General features: G+C 38.6%; 1 long non-coding RNA gene across 1 annotated transcript in view; it reads right to left on the minus strand.

The window, feature by feature from the left end:
• Positions 1-19,493: 19,493 nt before the first annotated feature.
• Positions 19,494-21,652, minus strand: part of LOC128315522 (uncharacterized) — a 46,671-nt gene continuing 44,512 nt past the window's right edge. The window contains exon 3 of the long non-coding RNA XR_008298340.1: positions 19,494-20,227. This is a non-coding gene — a long non-coding RNA (uncharacterized LOC128315522). The remainder of the gene's footprint in view (positions 20,228-21,652) is intronic.

The raw sequence follows: 21,652 nt of genomic DNA on the forward strand, positions 1-21,652 counted from the left end.
ACATAGATAATGTCTTTTCCAACATCAATCCTCCAATTCTGACCCTATCTGCACAGTTAGCGTCAGATCCCACAAGTTAGAGGACTCAGTCCCACCACCAGATTCCAGATGCCAGCGGTAAATGAGGTGCCCAGGCTACTCACACTTTTGGCTGGCTGACTCTAAATTTGGTGATTCCCACAGATCACCCCTATCTCAGGTTCAATAATTTGCTAGAATGGCTCACAGAACTCAGGGAAACACTTTACTTACATTTATGTGTTTATTATAAAGGATACACCTCAGAAACAGCCAGATGGAAGAGACCCATAGAGCAAGGTGTGGAAGGTAATTCAGAGCTTCCCTGCCCTCTCTGGGTACGCCACCCTCCCTGCATTTCCGTGTGTTCACCAACCCAGAAGCTCTCCAAACCTTGTTGTTCAAGAGTTTTTATAACCCAGTCCTTAGCCCCCTTCAGTCCCCAATGGTTCACCCGCTAATCATGGTTTTAGTCTTTCTGGTGAGCAGTCCCCATCCTGAGGCTATCTAGGAACTCCACTCTGAGTCCCTTCTTCAGTATCAGCTCAGGTGTGTTATAAAGGGGTTCAATATGTGTAACAAAAACACTCCTATCATTCAGGAAATTCCAAGACGTTTAGGAGCTCTGTGCCAGGAACCAAGGACAAAGACCAAATATATATAATATACAGATCTTCCTCAACTGAAAATGGGTTACATCCAATATACCCATCATAAGTTGAAAATATCCTGGGTCTAAAATGCATCTAATACACCTAACCTACTGAACATCATCTTAGCCTGACCAAGCCTAAACATGCTGAGAACGGTTACATTAGCCTACAGTTGGGCAAACATCATCTAACACAAAGTCCATTTTATAATTTTATAATAAAGTATTGAATATCACATGCAATTTATTGCATCCTATACTGAAAGTGAGAAGCAGAATGATTGTAAGGGTACAGAAGGGTTTGTTTTTTGTTTCTGTTTTTTTTTTTTTTTTAATCCTGGCTTTCCTATTTTTTTTAAATATACGAAATGTATTGTCAAATTGGTTTCCATACAACACCCAGTGTTCATCCCAAAAGATGCCCTCTTCAATACCCATCACCCACCGTCCCCTCCCTCCCACCTCCCATCAGCCCTCAGTTTGTTCTCAGTTTTTAAGAGTCTCTTATGCTTTGGCTCTCTCCCACTCTAACCTCTCTCTTTTTTTTTCCTTCCCCTCCCCCATGGGTTCCTGTTAAGTTTCTCAGGGTCCACATAAGAGTGAAAACATATGGTATCTGTCTTTCTCTGTATGACTTATTTCGCTTAGCATAACACTCTCCAGTTCCATCCAAGTTGCTACAAAGGGCCATAATTCATTCTTTCTCATTGCCACATAGTACTCCATTGTGTATATAAACCACAATTTCTTTATTCATTCATCAGTTGATGGACATTTAGGCTCTTTCCATAATTTGGCTATTGTTGAGAGTGCTACTATAAACATTGGGGTACAAGTGCCCCTATGCATCAGTACTCCTGTATCGAAGGGTTTGTAAATGCACTGGTTGTCCACCCTTTTGATCGTGTGGCTGACCAAGAGCTATGGCTCCCTGTCACTGCCCCACATCATGAAAGTACGGTACTGCATAGCGGTAGCCCAGGAAAAGATCCAAATTCAAATTTTGACGTGTGATTTCTACTGAATGTGTATCACTTCCACACCATTGTAAAGTCGAAAAATCATTAAGTTGAAACACTGCAAGTCAGGTACTATTGGTACAATATATTTATTTTTATTATAGCCCATGCAATCGAATTATGTGTTCCTTTAAAAACCTTCTGGGAATATGTACTAGACTCTTGATATGCATGGAATGAATAAAAAAGAGACATGGCAAATCCATTTTATACAAGCCACCCTGCAAGGGCAAGTCTGAAGTGCAATGGCAAAGATGGCCAAAGGCATCTGCATCATCCACCCTCTATCTCCCTTGCCCACCAACTATCTCCCCCGTGATGGTGACAGGTCCTCTCCCCCAGCTTCTGCTCAGTTCATTCTCACTGCTCCCCTCCTTTCTTGTATTCTCTCTCGACCCACACTCTGGTCAGCTTACCCCAGCTACAGCCCCCTTCCCTGGACATCTTGCAGCCAGAACCGGCCTCCTAATATATTTCTGACCAGTAAGTGGAAGGGTGTTGAGTGGGGCATCTAGAAAACTTTGCTTACATACTAAAATAAGGACAGGCTCAGCTGACACATCCCATTTGCCCCTTCTTATAGATTTGGTGTGGATGGGGTGGATTCATTGGCAAGCTTCACATAAAGAATTCCCACATAAACCCTAGTGCACTTCAAGTGTGAATGCAAATTGACACTTGGAGAACAGTATGGGGGGGGGGGGTGGTTCTTGGCAGGTTAGAAATAATCGACATGAAATACCTACCACAACGTGTGGCACCATAGTGCTTGTTGAGTAGATTACAGATGTGTGAATTTTAAAACATCACTTACTATTTGACGATTCAGGTTGGATAGCCCAGCATATGAAGATATTTAGTTTGGGCATTCCAGCAGGTTGAAGGCCATTAATCCTGAAGAACTGGCACAATACTGGAAGGAGACAATGTTTTACTGTGTGTGTGTTAATATGTGTATATGTTTGGATTTTACACTGGTGATGGGCATTGGAAAGTCTGTGCTTCTTTCAGTATTGTAATAATAAACTGGAAGTTATTGGGTTAAAGGGTCATGTAACAAGTTAGCGGAGGGAGCAACTTGGAGCCATGAAGAGGAACTTTAGGGAAACTGATCAGTGCTAAAGGACAGGGTAAAGAGGAGAAATAACCTAGCAGTTCTTCGGGGGTGGGGGTGAAGGTAATAAATGTCAGGGTAAAAATCTCTTTTACCTAATAGGCTAAGGTAAGGCTGGTTGTGTTCAGTCTGCAAATCCAATCTGATAAAAGAGTTCAAACTTTTTGGTGAGGGGGTGCCTGGGTGGCTCAGTCAGTGGAGCATCCAACTTCAGCTCAGGTCATGATCTCCCTTCTCGTGAGTTCGAGCCCCGTATTGAGCTCTGTGCTGACAGCTCAGAGTCTGGAGCCTGCTTCGGATTCTGTGTCTCCCTCTCTCTCTCAGCCCCTTCCCTGCTCACACTCTCTCTCTCTCTCTCCTCTCTCTCTGTATCTCTCTCTCTCTCTCTCTCAAAAATGAATAAACTTAAAAAAAATTTTTTTAATTTTTTTTTTTTTTTGGTGAGTTAGTGCCTTTCTTTTGTAACTTTTTCTGTGTAAATATTTTTTGCAAGAGGAAACAACACTGCATCTAGGAAAGAGAGCACTGCCAGGAAACATGTGGGACTGTGACACCTGGAAATTTCTGGAATCTTAGAAAAATACTGCTCTCAATAGGCTGGCATGCTATTAATGAAGGAAACCAGCGATATTTACTTTAAAATGGGCTGTTTTTATTCTCCTTTCAAGTGACAATTTAGAAAATAATACTTTTTTGTGTGCTATTATTCCCTATGGTATAAGTTTTTCTGGCCTATGAATATTTTGTATTATTGTATAAAAACTTTATTCTTTGAGGGAAACAGATGCATATTCATTGTAAAATAAATTCATCTATAGAAACTACATGGGAATGCAAGCTGGTGCAGCCACTCTGGAAAACAGTATGGAGGTTCCCCAAAAAACTAAAAATAGAACTACCCTACGACCCAGCAATTGCACTACTAGGCATTTATCCAATGGATACAGGTGTGCTGTTTCGAAGGGACACATGTACCCCCTTTTTATAGCAGCAGTATCAACAATAGCCAAACTATGGAAAGAGCCCAAATGTCCATCGATGGGTGAAAGAAAAGAAGGTGTGGTATATATCTATACAATGGAGTATTACTCGGCAATCAAAAAGAATGAATCTTGCCATTTGCAACTACGTGGATGGAACTGGAGGGTATTATGCTAAGCAAAATTAGTCAGAGAAAGATAAAAATCATATGACTTCACTCATATGAGGACTTTAAGAGACAAAACAGATGAACATAAGGGAAGGGAAACAAAAACAATATAAAAACAGGAAGGGGGATGAAACAGAAGAGACTCATAAATATGGAGAACAAACTGAGGGTTCCTGGAGGGGTTGTGGGAGGGGGGATGGGCTAAATGGGTAGGGGCATTAAAGAATCTACTCCTGAAATCATTGTTTCTCTATATGCTAACTAATTTGGATGTAAATTTTGAAAGATAAAAAAATAAAATTAAATAAATAAAATTAAATAAAAAATTAAATTAAATTAAAAAAAAAGAAAACCAGAAAGAACAAAGTATAAAGCATGCAAATTCTACCATCTAGAGACGGATTATTACAGATAATATTTAATACCTGTTATACTTCCAAGTGTCTCCCTAGGAGGGTGTATGTGCATGTATCTCTCTTCTCTAAGTGTGTGTGTGTATAAACACATATACACATATATGCATATAAATATATGGTATGATATACATATATTTGCATTATATGTGATGTGGGCATCTTTCTGTGTCAACAAATATGAATGTACATCTCTGTTTAACCAAGGAACACACCTACAGAATATGTAGCTATAGAGAAAAAATGCTGAAAAAAATTTTTTTAAGTTAAGGGTATTCTTTTCTAAAAAAATTTTTTAACATTTATTTATTATTGAAAGACAGAGAGACACAGTGTGAGCAGGGGAGGGGCAGAGAGAGGGGAGACACAGAATCAGAAGCAGGTTCCAGGCTCTGAGCCATCAGCACAGAGCTCGATGTGGGGCTCGAATTCACAAACCGCGAGATCATGACCTGAGCCGAAGTCAGATGCTTAACCGACTGAGCCACCCAGGCGCCACAAGATAAGTGTACTCTTAATCCTTTTTATTTTACCCATCCTCCCGCCCTCTTCCCTTCTGGCAATCACCAGTTTGTTCTCTGTATTTAAGAGTGTTTTTTGTTTCTCTTTTTCTTTGTTTGGTTTCTTAAATTCTACATATGAGTGAAATCATATGGCATTTGTCTTTCTTGGACTGACTTATTTTGCTTAGTATTATAGGTCCATCCATGTTGTTACAAATGGCAATATTTCATTCTTTTTCATGGCTGAGTAATATTCCATTTTGTATATATGAATGTGGTGTATACATAGCACATCTTTATCCATTTACCTAAGGATGGACACGAGTTACTTCTACATCTTGGCTATTGTAAATAATGCTGCAATAAACATAGGGATGTATATATCTTTTCAAATTATTGTTTTCATTTTCTCTGGGTAAATATCCAGTAGTGGAATTGGAACTGGATCATATGGTAATTCTATTTTTAACTTTTTGAGGAAACTCCACACTGTTTGCCACAGTGATTGCATTGGTTTGCATTGCGACCAACAGTGCAAGTGTCCTTAAAATAAATTCTTTAAAACAATTTTTAAAAATGACCAACAGAAATTGTTTTAACAACTATATCTGTGTATATATAAATATATATTTGTCTGGCTACTTGAGTTTTTAAAATTTGTCCTTGTTTATTTTTCAAAATATTCAAAAAGTACAAATCTCCTCTGACTCCTGCTGTAGCTATTGGGTTTCCCTCCCTGAAGGCAAAAATGTCATCACTTATTTGTTTATCCTCCTAGAGATAGCTTACAAACAGTTGAGCAAATGCATATATTGCATTTATGTAACATAAATGCATATAAACACCAAAACACAGTATTGTCTCCTTCTTATATAAATGGCAGCACATTTATACCACTGCTTTGTACCTATTTTTTTTCAGAAAAACTACATGTTTTGTATATCATTTTAAGTCTTCTATAAAGACCTTTCTCATTTTTTATATTTCCATTGTATTCCATTTACAGATACCCCATCATTTATTTAACTAGTCCCCTATACATAGATGTACAAATTATTTCCAATAATTTACTACTGCAAACAATATTGAAAGGAATTACGTGATGACAGTGCAAGTTTACATGAGTGGGAATATGCAAATATTGTTGACATGCCCCAATTTTATTTTAACTGCTTCCTTGATTTGTGGCAAAACAAAATACTCTAGGCTCACTTTTTTTGGACTTCTCTGTCCAGCCATGAACTCGATCATTCTCTAAGGATATTTGCTTCCTGTTAGGAAAAGATTTAGAAACCAATATTTGGACAGAGAGTCACACATTAAATATAAGGACACAGGTAGGATAAAAGAAGAAGGTTGAAAAAGTTGTATCATCCAAATACCAATCATTAGGAAGCTAGTGTGGTTATATTAATGTCAGATAAAACAGACTTAAAGAAAAAGGCCATTACCGGAGATTAAGTGGGATATTTCAAAATCATAAATGGGTCAATTTATTAGAAACACATAACAATTCTAATTGTGTATGCATCTAATAATGCTGTTTCAAAAGAAATGAAGCAATAAAAAAAAAAGGAATAAAGAAGAAATGGACAGATCCAGGCATCAGAGTTTTTAGCATCTATCTTTCAGTAACTGATAGAATAGGTAAGCAAAAATCAGCTGGAATATAGCAGTTTTCAACAATATTAAACAAGTTAACTTAACTGATGTTATAGAACACTGCAACAAAGAGCTGCAGAATATACGTTGTTTTCAAGCTCGTAAGGTACATATACCAATGCAGACCATGGATAGGGTCATAAAGAGAAATTAAAAATTTTAAAGTATGTTTTCTGACCATGATAAACCTATAAATGAGTAAGAAAAAGAAAGCAAGAAAATCTCCAAACATTCATTGTTTAATGCTAATAAATAACACCTTTGTAAATAAGTTGAGGGTCAAAAACAAAATAATAATGACATTTAGAAAATGTTTTTGACTGAATAATAATGAAAACATATCATAGCAAAGTTTTTGAGATGCAGCTAAAACAGTGCTTAAAGGGAAATTTATAGTCATAAATATATATAAATTAGGGAGGAAAAGCATTAATACTAATCATGTAGACTTCCATCCTCAGAACCTAGAAAAGGAAGAATAAATTAAACCAAAAGAGAGCAAAAGTTACCTTTCTATAAGGATCTTTTAACACTATTTTTTTCAGGTCTTAAAAAAGAACGCTGTAAGTTCCATCTTTGATTTGTCTTTGTCCTGTGTCCCAATGGCCATAGCTATGATTCAGCGAGAAACAGTTCCATTACCCAATCTGCATTATTTGCCCCCCCGAGGCCATTTCTTTCTTACAACAGCATGCTCATGCTATCAACATTCTGCCTTCAAATACCTTTCTAATCCCACTTTCATTAGGCCATTTTCTGCCTTTTAGGGCGTAGCAGAAGACAGTTTGGCCAAATGCTTCACCAGTACATAAGACAGATCATAAGTTTTCCAACTTCCTTTATTGGTTTTCATACAACCTGGCCCCTAGGCCCGTAAACGATACCACATATAATAGATTTTTGTAAAGGCAACAACCCATTCCTAGTGCCACTGTCTATATTCGTCAATATTCGCTACGTAATAGACTCCGAATTTCAGTGGGCTTTCAACAATGAACGTTTATTTTCACCCTCACGGGTCTGCACACTGCAGTGGTTTGGCTGATCTAGTCAAGGCTCGGTGATGCCAAGCCCAGCTCCAGGTTTTTGGATCCACTTTATTTTTGTTACAAGTGTCTTTATACTCAGACCTTTACGAGGCAGTACTAGCTACCTGGGGAAGATTGAAGGAACACTTCCAAAGACTTTGTGAGTCATGTAAGTTAATATTCCAATGGCCAAAGCAGGCCACATAGCCAAGTCCAAGGGCAGGAAGTACGCTCTACCACCATGACCCGGTGTGGACATGTATCCGGGATGGAGGAAGTACTAGGAATGTACTATCCGAAAGCAAAGGTAACAACAGTTTAAATAAAAACATACTAAATCCATTTCCACTGAAGTCAGAAGACTGTGATCACCGATATCAGCAATATTAATGAATGCAGCATCATAAAATAAATTAAAAATTTTATTACTATATTACCTGAGTAAAAACCACGTCGAAAGTTAGCCGAATCAGACAAATTCACATTCCATGGGAAAGGAGGCAAGATCAGGATTAAATATTTGGACGTGAAAATACGTAATATATATATTACAGTTGTAGGCACCCTACATCGGCAATCCTCCTCTGTCAAACATTATTTTTCAAGGAGAGGAAAAAAGGGATTTCATTCCCCCCAAAGACTGCTTTCTAAAATCTCATGGACCAGTTTGGAAAAATGCTCACGATCAGGTGTCTGTACAATGTACAACGATGAAATTCTAGGAAATAGAAGACAGCAGACACTGTGGTTTTTCTCAAATGGCCACACCTGGTTTGTCTTCATGCTAAAAATGATGTTATTTATGCATACGAATGAATCATCATTGTAGAGCTACTGCTCTGCTCTGCCCACTTTCATTTCTTCCCGTTGTTAATTTCTAGTGTCTGAAAATTAGGTAATAAATCAAAAATAGCTAGAGGCCCTCCTACCAGGAACCCTTTCTTGTTTTTAAACGATAGTGAACACTGACACTCCAGTCACTTATCTGCAATAGCATAAGGAGAAAACATACCCATCCGCCCATGCTGCTCGCCCTGAATTGTTTCCAACTGAGACACCGCTCCTCCTGCCAAGGTACACGACTGTGAAGCTCGTTTCACATTTCTTCCTCCTCTGTTCAGCGCTCCTTCTGGACTCTTGAAAGCAAGAAACCTGCCACATCTGATCCCGTTGTAAACACCTTTTTTCAAGCAAGCAGACTATATTTAGAGGGCATTTGAGAGTTGAAATCATCACTCTAAATCATGGGAATAGCTTTTCCTCTTGGGTCCCCTTAATGGAAATAGGTTATTTTCGACAGCTCCACAAGACAAAGCGGAGAGAACTCTGTATCTGGAGGGGAAAGAGGAGATTAATGTGGAGGTAGAACCAACCAGTGAGTTGTAAGAGGCAGAGCAATCTTGCAACTTTATATAAATCCCTGGCAGATCAAGCAAATCTCTCTCCAGATGCACATCATAGGACACAGCTGAGTGAGATCAAAACCAGCTGAATTTAGGGGAGGGTGATTTACTCTGAATTCTTGGAGTCCTGATTTTCTACCATCTTATTTAGACAGAAAACCCAGTGGGAGAGAATTATAGTACTTGTCTTTTTATCTGGAATCAAAATATTCAGAAAAGCAAGATAAGTCAAATAGGGAAAACAATGATAACTGATTATTTATAACAATGACCTCCAGGCACTATTAGAGGACTAAAATCCCTCTGATTCCTGAAAAATTAAATCGTGAGCAGTATACATTTTTTTAAACTTTAATTTTAGTTAGCATGCAGTGCAATATTGGTTTCAGGAGTAGAATTCAGTGATTCATCACTTACATACAACCAGTGCTCATCACAACAAGTGCCCTCCTTAATACCCATCCCCCATCTAGCCTATACCCCACCCACCTACCTCCATCAACCCTCAGTTTATTCTCTGTCATTAAGAGTCTCTTGTGGTTTGTTTCTCTCTCTCTTCTTTTCCCCCTTTCCCATTTGTTCATCTATTTTTTTCTCAAATTCCACATATGAGTGAAATCACAAGGTATTTGTCTTTCTGTGATTGACTTATCTTCGTTTAACATAATACATTCTAGCTCCATCCATATCGTTACAAATGGCAAGGTTTCATTCTTTTTGATGGCCAAGCAATATTGCATTATATATATTATATATATTGGAATATCTTCTTTATCCATGCATCAATCAATGGACATTTGGGCTCTCTGCATAGTTCAGCTATTGTTAATAATGCTGCTATAAACATCGGGACACATGTACCCCTTCAAATCTGTGTTTTGTGTCCTTTGGATAAATACCTAGCAGTGCAACTTCTGGATCATAAGGTAGTTCTATTTTTAGGTTTTTGAAGAACCTCCTCAGTATTCTCCAGAGTGGCTGCACTAGTTTGGATAATTTTAACGTGACAAACTGATTTATTAGATTCAAATTCGTTGAAAATTGGTCATTCATTTATTCAGTCAACAAATACTTATTTGACATCTACCAATTCTTGTTTCAATGAGGGGCAATGGACATAATCACCCAAAGAGTAGAATCAAGATTAAGATCTTTATAGGAGTTAACCAGATAGAATAAGACACAAAAGGAACTTGGACCCCAAACCAGACTGAAGCAGGTTGAAGACCTGCTTGCATCTTTTCTTAGCATACCCAACCTCAAGCATGTTGGGTGATTTTTTAACTCAATTGTTCATCTTGTTCCATTTATCTTGAATGAGTTCCTAACCATCAACACCTGATAAAATCCAAACCTTCCTTGAATATGCACCTCACTTACAAAAGATACTCATTTTGTATTTGTTGAATTGAGTATATATGAGCATAAAATATTTTTTATAACACATTTATCATTTAAGAAAATTCAAGAAATCATTAATGTAAAACCAGAACATTTCACACTCTGAGTTCATCTCAAGAGATAGCAAGTGTAGCTCGTCAGTGAATAAAATAAAGTAATTCTCTTATAAATGATTCCATCAAGTAGAATGATCTTTCAAGGGCATTTTCCCAAATAGAATGACCTCTCAAAGTCATGGCCAGATTCAGACACTGCCATGCAATATATCTAGAATTTAATCAGCTGTTGTTTTAATAAACTAAATGCTTACAAAATACAAGAAGTATTTGAGAATGCACATCAAATTCAAAGATCTTTTGATGTAAATGGAAAAGATCTTTAAATATTTTAAGAGATTTGTGGCAGTTTTAAAACGTGGTCACATATTTGTTCACACTTTTATCATAGAAAGGAGGGACTATGTCCCCTGCCCTCCTCTTGAATATGGATGGTGCTTATGACTTTTCAACCAATCATGTCTAGTGGCAGTGAATCCTATGTGACTTACAAGGTTAGATCACCAAGGTCACACAGTTTCCACCTGGCTTATGGGAACACTTGTACTTAGTGCCCTAGAGTGCCCATGTAAGAAGTCTGACTACCCTAAAGGTACATTGCTAGAGAGGGCACATATAGGCACTCCAATTGACAGTCTGAGCTAAGCCCAGCCTTCCAGCCATTCCCCCAAAGTATGAGACACATGAATGAAACCACCTTGAACCTTTGGACCATTTAATTCTATTTCATAGTTTTGTAGGTCAGGAATACTACAGGGTTCAGTCGGATGATCCTTCTGTTTCACATGGTATTAACGAGGGTCACTTGGTATAACACAAGAATGAACCAGCTGATTCATGCCCAAACTCCTGACCCACAAAATTTTGAGATATAATGAGATGGGGTTTTCTTAAGCACTAAGTTTTAGAGTAGTTTATTATATAGAAATATGTAGCTGGAACAAGACACCTCTTCCAGTACCACCTGCAAGAACAAAAAGAACATAAGAGAGTAATTTATGTAGCTGCTGAATAAGAATCTCCTACTCTGTGAGCAGATATAAGAATTGGGTGCCACATAGCCTAAGTACAAGAATATGGACCTTGAGAGTCACCAGACCACCCTATTCGAAAACCATAGTATAATAAGTCAAAACATGTCCCATCAATATTATCAATAAGATTCCAATCAATGTTCCAATCTAAATCTTCCACTCTCAGGACTTTCAGCTGGCAGAGAAAATATCCTTCAAAATGTATTGCAATGGCATAATTATTTCCTTGATAGTTAAGCATTTTTCAAATCTGTAAAGATTTAGGATTGGCTATAAATGTGTAAGTAATCAAAACTACAGTATGAATATTTGTGTTAATAAACCTATGCATTTTTTATATTTTTGTACTTGTGATGTTTATAAGAATTTGGCCAAATAGAGTAACAGATCAGCCTTGTGACTGCAGTTTAAAATGTATAATCGAGTCCTTCATTTGGACTTGTGATTTCAAACTGAAATATTAATTTTATGTACAGTGTGAATACCTTTAAGAAAATCCAAGTTCCTTTAATATTATAAGTTTAATTTTTATATTTTAGAACACTTAGGAAGGTTTCTTTTAGTAAGGTCAGCATAGTTTATGTACCAAATGTATTTAAATGAACTTAAAATATTTGAAGACATTTCACTAAGTTTTCAAAATGGGACAAACATTATTTAAAGTCAATATATTTCCTAATTTAAACTCCTTACAAAAGAATTTCCTCTTGCCATAAATTTGCTGAGAGCTATTCTTATTCTTTCTCCCCTGGAGATTTAACTAAGCTGAAGAGAAGTATGGTCACCGCCAGGGGCAAGAGAGAAAAGGAAATTCTTCCCGAGCGAGGATGAAGAGTCTGTTAATTATCAGCGACAGAGATCAGCTCAGCAGTTTCCACACACACAAAAATTCTGTCTTGAAAACCAGCCATAACCTGTCGCTGCTCTGAGCTGCCACTCTGCTATAGCCAGGTAAATAAAGGAGCACATTTAAATGAGGGACACTGTGACAACACTCAGGGAGATTACGTGAAGTGAGAAAAGGGTCTGCCACACCGCCTTGCCCCCTGAGTGACAATGGCACCATAAAGCTTTAATCCTAGAATGCAGAAGTCCTTTCCACTCCATCTCTAGAGATAGAGAAGGAAGAAAACACAAATTTAAAACATAAGAATCAGAAAATACATTCTTTTAAGAACATATTTGTTTCTTTTTGGGAAAGCGCAAGCGGGGGAGGGGCAGGGAGAGGAGGAGAGAGGATCCAAAGCCGGTTCCGCACTGACAAGTTGACAGCAGCAAGCCAGATGTGGAGCTCCAACTCACAAACCACGAAATCATGAGCTGAGCTGAAGTCCGATGCTCAACCAACTGCGCCACCCAGGGGCCCCAGAAAATATATTCTTAAAATCACCAGGTCTTGCTCTCGGATCCAGCCCACCCTTCCCATATGCTTTTAGAAATGTGCACGTATACTTTTGTGGTCAACAGCCCAACCTCTGGCATTTATCTCAGTCACACCTCGTTCTTATATCTTTCCTAGCTTCTTCAACCAGATTCCTCTGTACTTCAGCTTTCAATGTTTAGCTCAAGTGAAGTTGTTGTAATGATACATTTGGATATACTTCCATTGTCTGTGGTTCAGAAAGCCAGGGTACCCACTCAGATTTACTGGCCATTGCTACTTCGAGATGCAGAGGCTCAAGTTACCTGGGAAAGGACCTTGAAGCTTCCCCTCCCCCAGCAGAGCAATAGATGACCTTTATCTTACCAGTCTCCTTTGTGTGTATCTTAAACATTAATCTCCTTAGAATTCTTTTGACTTTATATGAACTACTATCCAATGTGGTGGACCTATAATGTTATCTGACCAGGTCCCCTTCTGCTCCTAGGAAACCACACAGACCCCATTGTGCACCTCTAGCATGTTAGGCGATCCTCTTACCCCAACCCAGTACATTGGCCCCAGCTGACTATAGAAAGGAAGCACCTAGTCTCCATCTGGCCCATCAGAGTCAGTCTCCAGTTTGCTTTCTAACTGGAATTGAGAAGAAAAAAAAATAATAATGCCTGTTATAGGTTCAACTGTGTTGTTTAAGAGTGTGCTGGCTAATTTCCTCAAATTTGTGAATTTTCTAGTTTTCTTTGTGACTGATTTCTAGTTTAATCCCACTGTGGTCAGAAAAGACATGTTGGATGATTTCAAACATTTGGGTGAATACGAGCATTTGTATTCTAACGTATGGTCTATTCTGGAGGACATTCCATGTGCACTTGAGAAAAATGTGGATTCTGCTGGTTTGGGATGGAGTATTATATATATGTCTGTCAGGTCTAGTGTATTTATGGTGGTGTTCAAGGCCTCAGTGTCCTCACTGATCTTCTGTTTAGTTGTTCTGTTCATTATAGAAAGTAGGGTATGGAAGAAGTCAACTATTATTGTAGTTCTCCCTACAATAGTTTCTCCCTTGAATTCAAATTTCTCCCTTGAATTCTGTCCATTTTTGCCTCATAGATTTTAAGGCCCTGTTGTCAGGTGTGTATATGCTCATAATTGTTCTATCTGCTTAATGATGACGTCTCTTTCCATCCATTCAGAAACTTAAAGGAATCATGACTTTTTTCCCAAGGTACTAAGGAAATTTAATAATAGATTGGGTAGTCCCCTGTTTTATAGTTTAATATTTAACATAGTATTTGGGATATATACAGTAGTTGTCACAATGCAGGGTCTAGAAACATTTGTATAGTTCATTAATTCACTATAGAATATAGGAATATAGAATTTAAAGGAATATAGAAGGAATATAGAATTTCTTAAAACAGGAAAAAAGAATGATTAAGACAATGGATTTCTAATCACATTAGAATATAGAATTTTATAGAATTTCTAATCACATCAATATAGAATTTCTTAAAACGGGAATAAGAATGACTAAGACAATGGATTTCTAATCACATTAGAAATAATAATGAATTATAAAAACTCCGGCATAACTTCCTCCTTTGTGAAAAATGCTACACGATGCAGTTTTTATCTATACATACACAAAAGATTCTTTGTAAGAGGCACCGCTCCCAGTAAGTGAATTTACTTATAGCCTGTCATGATGCTCTTAGTAATTTTTAATCCAAAAAGTGATTTATATTCTATGAAATAAAGTACATTCTCTAGTTGTCTGTCATGAAAAGGTAATTTCCTCTAGTTCAAGGCAGGAAATATAAAACAACTATGCTCTGTTCTTTTGCCATTTCTTTATGGTGTTCTTCTGTGTAATTGATTCCAGTGCCCAGATGTGAGGGCTGCTATTTCTCCAAAACTTTAAGGAAAATGGAAGATTAGCTCCCTGTGCTTTTGATGCCTGTCAGAAAATTTCAATAGGTTAGTTAAGAAGCCTGAATGAGTCAGAGAATTTTTAAATAAGAAGACAGTCAAAGTTAGAAGATATTATAGCAGGCTTTTTTTAAAAAAGAAAATATAAAAATAAAAGGTCCCTTTTGATATTTAAGTATGGACTATATGGTGCTGCAAATAAGCGAGAAAAATCCCCAGGCTCACAAAGGATCCACAACTCCCCAGGATCATATTTATGATCCATAAATATGCACTTGTTTGACTTGCTTTCCATACTAAATCTGCTCAGTCCATAGTTCCTCCATTTGGAAATGCACTGTCCCCTCCCTGGAATAGTAAGGGAACAAGGGAGGGCCAGATGTAGTGAGTAGGCTGATTCTTCCCTTGTCTATCACCCCCTCTCCCAATACACACACACACACACACACACACACACACATCATTTCTAATTAGGCCTCATGGGAATGAAAGATTGCTCCAGAAATGGAGCTGGGATTAGGGACAGGGCTTCTATCACCAGATTTGGGGCTGGGAAAGGCAGTGGGAGTGGGCTGCTTTAGCAAAATGGGTTGATCTGGGGAGGACAGAGTCAGCCTGAATCCTCCAGGGCTCCACTGAGCTGCGGCTGACCTACACTGTCCAAAAGCAGATAGATGTAGACAGAAAAAGCAGGGAGAGTGTTAGCCAGAATAGTCTTAAAGGAAAGGGGAGAGGGGGACTGGCCAAGCCTAGTTAGGCAGCATGGACATTTACATAACACCTTACAGTTTGTGATTGTTTTTCATCTTCACTATGCCATTTATTTTTAAGCAGCTGAAGTATGTAAGAGATAGATAATATTATTATTCCCAGATAATATAATTATGCCCATTTATTTTCATAAATGAAGAAGATAAGGCTTGCCTAAGGTCACAGTTTCAGTCGGGATAGTTATAACTTAGACCGACATCACTTCATGTGTCTTAAACTTGTGTTGTTTAATCGGCCCCAAATAGACCTACATAGTCAGCTGCCGATCAAAACACAAAGTAGTAATGTAAGTCTTTCAACAGCGTTGGAGCTGAGTTGACAATGGAGGTGGATGATAAGAGGTCTGGCTGGGCTGGTAAGTCGTTTACAAGATTTTGTAACATATCCTAAAGGCAATGGGAAGAATGTGTTTAAGTTTATGTTTCAAACCAGGGATCAGCAATTTATGGTTCATAGGTCAAATCTGGTCCACTGCCTGTTTTATAACGAGTTTTATTGACTCACATCTATGCCCATTTATTTACATATTATCTATGGCTGATTTCATGCTACAGTGATAGATTTGAATAGTTGCAACAGAGACCATAGGAATCGAGAATCCTAAAATAATTAGTATCTGGACCCTTACAGAAAGTTTGTTGGCCTCTATTTTAAAAAGCTTTCTCTGGCTGTGACATTGATTAGAGAGGACCAAGATGAGAGGCACTAAGCCCAGCCAGTTTGCCCCAAAAATCTTAGTAAGATATGACAAGACTCTGAGGCTAGTTTTGGGCAATGGCAACAATTTAAAATATACTGATGTGAAGACTTAAAAAGACTTGGAGATTGGATAGGTGAGTTGAGGAACTGGAAAGGTAAGATACAATCCAATTGCACTATTAGATTTTTTAAAATATGGTAATTGAGAGGAGATCTTTCTCTGTCTGACTTATTTCACTTAGCATTATACCCTCTAGGTCCATCATGTTATCACAAATGGCAAGATCTCATCCTTACATGACTGCATAATATTCCACTGTGTGTGTGTGTGTGTGTGTGTGTGTGTGTGTGTGTGTATCATATCTTCTTTATCCATTTGTCTATCTATGGACACTTGGATTGCTTCCACACCTTGGCTATTGTAAATAATGCTGCAATAAACAGGGGTGCATATTATCTTTCTGAATTAATATTTTCATTTTTTTAGACAAATACCCAGTAGTAGAATTATTGAATCATATGCTATTTCTATTTTTAATTTTTTGAGGACCTTTCATGCTGTTTTCCACAATGGCTGTACCAATTTACATTCCTACCAACAGTGCACAAAGGTTGCTTTTTCTCCACATCCTTGCCAACACTTGTCATTTCTTGTCATTTTGATTTTAGCCATTCTGACAGGTGCAAGGTGATATCTCATCATGGTTTTGATATGCATTTCCTTGATTATCAGTGATGTCAAGCATCTTTCATATGTCTGTGGGCCATCTGTACATCTTTGGAAAAATGTCTATTTTCAGGTCCTCTGCCCATTTTTTAACTGAATCGTTTGGGGCTTTTTGGTGTTCAGTTGTATAAACTCTTTGCATACTTTGGATATTAACCCCTTATTGGTAAGTCATTTGAAAATATCTTATCCATTAAGTTGGTTACCTTTTTGTTTTGTTGATAATTTCCTTCACTGTGCAAAAGCTTTTTATTTTGACATAGTCCTAATAGCTTATTTTTACTTTTGTTTCTCTTGCCATAGGAGACATATCTAGAAAAATATTGCTATGGTTGATGTCAAAGAAATTACTGCCTGTATTCTTCTAGTAGTATTATGGTTTCAGGTCTCACATTTTTAGGTCTTTAATCTATTTTGAGTTTATTTTTGTGTATGGTGTTAGTAAGTGGTCCAGTTATATGTGGAATCTAAAAAGTAAAAAAGCAGAATCAGACCTATGAAAACAGAAAACAAACTGGTGGTAGCCAGAGAGGAGGAGTGTGGGGAGATGGGAAGAATGGGTAAGCAGAGTGGGAGATATAGGTTTCCAGTTAGGGCATAAATAAGTCACAGAAATAAAAGGTACAGCATAGGGAATATAGTCAATGATACTGTATTAGTGTTGTTTGGTAATAAATGGTAGCTACACTTGAGGTGAGCACAGTGTAAGGTATAGAGATGCTGAATCACTAAATGTACACCTGAAACTAATGTAACGTCATGTGTCAACTATACTCAAATTAAAAAAAAAAATTAAGATGGCAATTGAAGGCACAAGATTAGATATTTTAGCCACAGAGAGAATGAAGAGGGAGAGAAGAGGCTCTAGGCAAAACCTCGAAGAACACAGATGTATATAGGCCAGACAGAGAGAAGCACTCCAAGATTTCAAAGGAGCACCCAGACAGGTGAGAGGACAAGTAAGGGTCAGCAGTGTCAAAGATACCACTGGATGGGGGCACCCGGTGGCTCAGTAGGTTGAGCGTCCAATTCTTGATTTTGGCTCAGATCATGATCTCACAGTCGTGGGACTGAGCCTGCATTGGACTTCACACTGGGTGTGGAGCCTGCTTGGGATTTTCTCTCTCCCTTACTCTCCCTCCCCTTCTCTCTCTCTCTCTCTCTCTCTCTCTCTCTCTCTCCCCCTTTCAAAATAAATAAATAAACATTACATTAAAAAAAAGATACCACTGGGATGGAGATGAGGACTCAAAACTTGCCATCAGATTTGTCAAGAAGGAGCAGTTTCTTTGAAAAGGCACGGGATGTACACCAGAGACAGGCACCACATCCTTGTGGGCTGAGGAATGACAGAGAGGTGAGGAAGTGGGGAGAGAAGTAGACACCACATTTTCAAAATGCTTGATTTTGAAGGGAGAGGTAGAGATAGAGAGGTGGCTGCAGAGAGACCTGAGATTAAGCAACAGTTTTATTTTTTGCTCTTTGTTTTTCTTCCTTCCTTCCTTTCTTCCTTCCTTTCTTTCTTTCTTTCTTTCTTTCTTTCTTTCTTTCTTCCTTTCTTCTTTCTTTCTTTCTCTTTCTTTCTTTCTTTCTTTCTTTCAGAGAGAGGCAGAGACAGAGAGAGAGAGAGAGAAAGAGAGAGAGAAAGGGAGAGAGAGAATCTTAAGCAGGCTCCACACCTAGCATGGAGCCTGACACAGGACTCAATCTCAGGACTGTGAGATCACGACCGAAGATGAAATCAAGAGCTGGACACTCAACTGACTGAGCCACCCAGGTGCCCCACTCTCTCTCTCTTTTTTTTTAATAAAGGAACTCTGTGTAAAAGTTTAAAGAATGAGGAGGAAGAGCCAATAAAGAGAGAAGCTGGTGAAGCCAAACCTATCTCAGACACCTCTCTGATGATAGGAGTAAACAGCCCATAAATCAGATGTATAAGAAACTTTAGAAAATTTCTAGAACTGTTTAGTCTCTATTTGAAGCTTCTTTCTACTACATCTGGGAGTGCCTCACCTGGTCATTGCAGTTTCCTTCCTCCTGTTCCGTTCAGAGTTAACAACAGTGTTTGGGGATTTATAAAGCACCAAGACACTGGAGGTCCCCGGAATCTTAGCCATCTGCCCACACTAGGTACTACTACTAAGACAGTCATTGTTCCATTCAATGTGGCCAAAATTTGGGCCACAATTTGTCAAGTACAATAGATCTGTTTCTTCTGCCCTCATGGTAGTTTTAACCGTGGGATTAGATTGCCTTTGGGCAGGGCGCGCCCTAGAGTTTTGCACCAACCCCACTACTCCCCCAATTACACCACTCCAAACCTCACACTCTTGTTACCCACCAAGAACACAGACGCATTGGGTGTATGAGGTTTGAGGTTTGAGGACCCGTGTAGCTTTGATCTCCATGGTCTTTCTGCAGGAGGTCAGGCCTTAGTCCCTTTTGTTCTTGGGACCCAAGATTTTCAGAGGTCTTACTGCCTGTCTGGTAGCACTACCAGGAAGCAGGGCATGAGGCATCAGATCCCTTTCCCTATAGCCCTGGGCCTTGGGGAAAATTCCTTGTCTTGGGAAATCCTTTACTTGCCACGCTTATTAAGATCACTTTTCTTGGGGTCACAAATTTCCTCCTCTCTCCAGGGTTTGGGATTTGGAAAACAAAAGCCAGGATTCCCAAGTTTATCCTGTCCTTTCCTCTCTGGAGGTAAGGAAGACCAGACCTACAAACTGTTTCAACAAAGAAAATACAGAAAAGGAAAAAATAGGATAATAAAGAATAAGATATTACCAAAATAGTATCTGGTCACTTGGATTTCTTTAAAATAAAAATGCCACTCAACTGTAAGGAACAAAGTATGGAATAAAGGTCCTTGGATGATCTATCTGAGTGAGAGCTCCACTAACTTATTTTTCTGGCGCAAACCCAACAACTGCACAGAAGGGCAGAATATGTGTAATACAGCAGAGTAAATTTAATATCCAAAAAAGTTAGAGGCTGAAAAAGCTGTGCTTTTTTTTTTTTACAGCATCTTCACGTAAGAGCAATTGTACCAACCTCTTTCCAGTGCATTTTGGGTGGCATTCTGATAGCCCACCCATTCACGAAACACTTTCTCGTGGCTTGAGGTCACAGAGTGCTGACACCATTTAATTCACTGTCCCATTTCTGATGTAGGCTGTGTCAACCTCATCAGGAGTCATTTTCTTTTTAAATTACAGGTCAATTTTCTGTGCTCTCTCTGCTTTTCTCTTTCTCCCAAGATGGCAGCTGGAAATAAAGAATATTAAAAAATGATGAAGGACCAAATATATGGACAATGTAACATGGCATTTGTATTTTTTTTGTCTATTTTTATCCAAGTGTGGCTCTGTAAGGTGGAGTCTCATGAGTCTATCTATTCTCAAGTCCTGTATATGAAATGTTTTCTCCTGAAGAAGAGATCTGATCATTGCAATTCCCCTGCAGTCACATACTCTATAAAAGCCCAGATTAGTTTTCACCTTTAGACAATGCTACTTGTACTAAATTGCACATGAAAATATATTCCATGCCTGGAGCTTTTGTTCAAAAGTATAGAGCATGGAGATGAAAGAGGTTCTCAGGGCAGGCTGAGTGTGGAGGTTGGGTCATGTGGAGGAAAGACAAGTAAAGGTGGGGCAGAGACACAGTAAGGGTCTAGGTAGGAAACCAGGGTTTAATCCCAGAAATGCAGCATTAGGGACTGGAAAATAAGGAAGGAGGAACAGTGAGAAGTGTCTCAGGCAACAAATAGCAGGTGATACAGGAAACAGGACCCATCTACTGAAAAATGGAAAGCCTAGACTTTAGCCAGGGGGTTGAGGGGTCTGAGCCATGGTGAAAGCTAGTGGGCAATAGGACCTCACAAATGTTGTTTTATTTAACCATGCACAACTATTCTAGCTGAGTCTTCCCTGTGTGCTGAGATGAGGGAACTAAATGTCAGGGGAGTAAGTGATTGCCTGCTCATACATGTAAGAAAGTGATTTGGACCCGATTTGACCCCAAGTCCATTCAAGTATGTTCCAGAACCTGAATGTTTTCCAACCTCACCAAGACTGATAGGGTGTATATCTGAGGGCTTTTCAGGCAGCATCCTGTCCCAGACAGTTTTGGAGCTTGCAGTGTTTCTTAAAACACAATCTGTGAACCCCCTCAATAAGAATCATTCTAGCAGCTTGTAAAAAAAAAAAATACTGTCTCTTGCAATTCTTCCCAGGATATTCTGATTCAGAGGTTTGGATTGAATTTCAAGAATTTTACTTTTCCTTAAAGCTCCTGATCCAGGATGCCCAATGATACTGCTCTATCATCCTGGCCACTGTAGTTGAACTATGCTTGGGCATAGACCCAGGCAGGGCCAGTTGGTGTCTTTTCTAGGATTAATATATGTACACTTGAAGACAGCAATATTCTTTCCACTGATATTACTAAGCTTTGAGGTTGTGAGCTGGGTGGCTGGGGTTCATCTCATCTACCATGTAGAAGGAGATTCCCTGTAGAAATTTGCAAATCAGGAATAAGCTTTTGAGCCTCCAGGATGTACTTATGTCTGAACTCTACTTTGGATCTCCTACTTTGATCCCGTGTTCCTTTTTTTTTTCTTCTTCTTAAACTAGTTGGAGTTGGGTATCGGCCACTTGCAGCCAGGTAGCCTCTCTAGAGTTTGTGTGA

This window comes from Acinonyx jubatus, chromosome B2, assembly GCF_027475565.1.
Source record: "Acinonyx jubatus isolate Ajub_Pintada_27869175 chromosome B2, VMU_Ajub_asm_v1.0, whole genome shotgun sequence".
NCBI lineage: Eukaryota > Metazoa > Chordata > Mammalia > Carnivora > Felidae > Acinonyx > Acinonyx jubatus.